Genomic DNA, 3,965 nt, shown 5'->3' with positions numbered 1-3,965 from the left:
GGTATTAAAGGAGCTGTGGAGATGCCAATGTCTTGTCCATTATGTGGTTGTTTGCACAAGGGGTCCAGATCTAAAAACCATCTCAACAGAATGAATGTGTCTTCTGTAATGGTTTCATAGAAGATGTTCTCAACCAAACAAAGTTGTCCATTAATCATCACAGTTGTCTCCCATCTTACATTTAACTGTGCTTCAAACAGAATGTATGTGAGTGAAGCTCAAATCCCACGGGTGTCAAATTGTTTTGAAGATTCGGCACATTTGCTTCAACTGTTTCAGTGTTTCATGAAGCCTCGCTCTGCCCAGCACTAGCAAAGACTATTTAGCATGCATGATACTGGATTATTGGACACTCTGATCTTTTTCCATTACAAGGCTCTCTCTCTCTCTCTCTCTCTCTCTCTCACACACACACACACATTTGAATTGTGGGGGTATCCCAAGCGCTCTTCCTAAATGACATGATTTACTGGAAACAGAGTACTGACTTCAGTTGTCTCTCCTCTGATTGGCTAATGTCTGTCTGCATGACAGTACTAGTGTGTATTTAAGAGCACAGTGCAATGCACCTTAACAGCACAACACATTCTGTAGTAAGAGTAACTCTTATTTTCTGTTGGGTGCATTATATAGACATCCATTATCGAATGACAGCAGATCAAGTCAGGAGATCAAGAGACTCCGGGAGAATTCCAGGCTCAGGTTTGACTTCATTTCATTAGCATTTATTTAGGCAGAATAATTTTATTGCCATTTCTGTAATCAGTAATCACAGGATTTTTTTTTTTTTTATCAGTTTTCATCAGTAAATAAGTGTGGCATTTAAAGGGGTCCTATTATGCCCCTTTAGCAAGTCTTGATTTGGTTTTTGGGGTGTACTAGAATAAGTTTTCATGCTTGTTTTTTTGCAGCACCTCTCTTTTATAGCTGTGCAATTAATCGAAATACAGTTACGATTTCAATTTCAGCCTCCAATGAAAAATACAATAATAAAGAAAATACAATTATTGCGCCCCATTCCGCCCCCTTTCTAGCAGTGCGTTTTCTCTCCTCCATGAAAGCCAAATTTCAAGTGCAAATCAGTAAAATCATTTAACTTGACTTTAGCAAAATAGAACATGCATGATTTATTAAAGTTGATTATATTTATTCATGTTTTTAAAAGCATGAAAGAGAACTTGCACTGTTCCTCAGGAAGATTTTTGTGCATGAGCTCAAAGAAGGAACAGAACATGGACAAGTAAAGTGAACGTTTAGCTTAAGTTGCGTGCCTAAACGGTCAAAAACACACAAAAATGTGTTAACCCATGTCGGTTATGTCTTAAGTGAACATGTGAATATGTGTGTAACAATAAATTGGATTTGTGCAGCAAATACAGCTGGGTGTCATCTGCATAACAGTGAAATGACACACCATATTTACTCAAGATCTGACCTAGCGGGAGTGTTATACCCCTGGAAAAGGGGAGAGAATTAATCATACACACTCCACGATCTTTTGATAACAATTAACAATAAACAATTTTTCAAAACAGGGTTGTTTGCAATTTTCTGCTTAATTTACAATTGGTACAATAAGTGGTTATTGAGATATAATCTTTAGTTATCTATAAATCAACAATACCTCAGTGAATTAATACATATTTCATGGCATTTCAGAATTATCTGAAAACCTAGTTGTTGTTTTTTAGCTATCTATTAACTAGTACAAACAATTTAAACATTTAAATAATCTATACAATGCTTAGATGTCTCAAACAATCTGTGAATCAACCAAAGAACACAAAGCAGACAGAATTAAATGTTTATTAACATACAATCTAAATATGCACAACTCATTACTCAACATGTTGCCTCGCGTGGCCTCCAAACTCCTGCATCGCCGAACCAATCACATTTTTAAGCATTTTAATCACCATTCATTTCCTATATTATTGACATCTGCACACTCTTAAACATTTCACAACATCAACTCACACAATTTTAACAAAAAATTAATAAGGCAAACCTGGGGGGTATTCCAGAAAGCAGGTTATGTGACATACCCGGGTAAGTTTAAGGGTAAGTTAGTGGATAACCTAAACTTTCGGTTCCAAAAACGGAGGTAACTTTCTGGGTATGTATGTAACCATAGCACCTTACTCTCTGAAGATAACCTGCTCGGTAGCAGGTTATGTTCCAGGGTCAGTCTGTTTCAGAGGGTTACTGAGCATGGCGTGCCCTTTTGATGACGATCCTGTGGACGTAGAGGCACAAATTATACGAGGTTTTTTCCGCCGGGAGAGAGTTATAAGACCGCGTATTGATGTCTTTTCTTTCCCTAATGATTATTTGAAAGAGCGTTATCGGTTTTCAAAAGAATCGTTAATTTATTTAACACATCTCTTGAAACCGCATATTGCAAATGTCACAAACCGCGGGTCTGCGCTTAGCACAGAAAACATTCTGTGCATAGCACGTTCGGTTTTTTTGCTCAACTGTGTGTAGAGCCTTCTTATTAAAGAGGAATTCCACAGAGTGGCAGGTTTGTCCTTTGTAGTAAATTCTATGACGCATATTTAATATGTAGTCATACTATTTATATCTATACATGTATTCATCCTGCACACACACACTTGATACTTCCATATATGACTTTCTATTTCAGGGTTTCCAAATGTAATTGGGTGCATTGATGGCACCCACATTCCTATTAAAGCTCCTTCAATAAATGAGGGAGACTATGTTAATAGGAAATCTATTCATAGTATCAATGTGCAGGTAACAACTTAATTTTGTGTCCTTAATTTTTTGCCTTAAAAATCATTAAACGCATTACTTTTTTCCACTAACTATAGGTAATATGCGAGGCAACCCACATCATTACTAATGCTGAGGCAAAATGGCCAGGATCTGTGCATGATGCCAGAATTTTCCGCGAGTCATCATTATGCCAGACATTTCAGCAGGGTATGTTTTGCTTTATACAATGTTTTTTTTTTTTTTTCTATTTTACTATATTTGTATTGTACACTTGAATCAATACAGGACAGTACAATGGTTACTTGCTGGGGGACAGAGGATACCCTTGTCTGCCCTATTTAATGACACCCTACCCTAAACCTGATCCTGGACCACAGACACGCTTTAACCTGGCTCACAGCCGAACACGGGCCAAGGTGGAGATGACCATAGGGATCCTCAAGTGTAGGTTTCAGTGTCTGCGTGGGCTCCGGGTCAGTCCAGAGAGGGCATGCGACATCATAGTGGCTTGTGTTGTGCTTCACAACATTGCCACTATAAGAGGAGAGAGCCACCCTCCTTGTATTGAAGAAGATGGCCCAGAGGAACCCCTACAGATTTTTGCACACAACAGAGATGGAAGACTTTTGAGAGACAGGATTTGTCAAAATTTCTTTTATTAAATTGTTTGCACTGGTCTGCTGTGCAGTTCATTTCTTTATTTCCTGAAAAACAATGAAAGTAAAATTATCATTTTTTTTTTATTACATTGCTTTATATAGACAACACTTTTAACGTGCAGCAGATTAATATTCACACAAGTTCTCACCTTAAGGTGATGCTCCAGTAATTCAATTTCTAGTGTTGCTTTTTTTAATGGATAGCCTTTTCTCCTCCATTTGAAGCTGTATAAGGTCCATCTCCATGTCACTTTTTCTTATTTGTTTTTGAAGATGGACCTTATACAGCTCCTTTGCTGGCAACTAGGAAGGCAAAAAAATTAAGAAATAAATAAATGAGATTCTGTCAGACAATAAAATTAAAATATGGACAACTGCACACAAATTCTTACACTGCTTAGATTGTGCATTGAGCTTGAAGGACCTTGATCTGTGGGCAAATCCCCAGGTATGTACTGTGAAAGGACAATGACAGTTTGTTACTCTAACGTACAAAGGGGACATGCATTATAATGGTATGCATCATACCTCAGTGGATCTACCAGCATTGTCCACTTCTGTCAC

General features: G+C 37.7%; 1 long non-coding RNA gene across 1 annotated transcript; it reads left to right on the top strand.

Moving 5' to 3' along the window:
- The first annotated feature begins 559 nt into the window (after window positions 1–559).
- Window positions 560–3,420, top strand: LOC127160331 (uncharacterized). Its single transcript, XR_007826707.1, has 3 exons — window positions 560–702; window positions 2,838–2,949; window positions 3,028–3,420. It is a non-coding gene; the product is annotated as an uncharacterized LOC127160331 (long non-coding RNA).
- Window positions 3,421–3,965: the final 545 nt, after the last annotated feature.

The sequence above is a fragment of the Labeo rohita genome, unplaced genomic scaffold (assembly GCF_022985175.1).
Source record: "Labeo rohita strain BAU-BD-2019 unplaced genomic scaffold, IGBB_LRoh.1.0 scaffold_327, whole genome shotgun sequence".
NCBI lineage: Eukaryota > Metazoa > Chordata > Actinopteri > Cypriniformes > Cyprinidae > Labeo > Labeo rohita.
The sequence above is the reverse complement of the archived record's forward strand: the minus strand, read 5'-3'. Positions and strand labels throughout refer to the sequence as shown.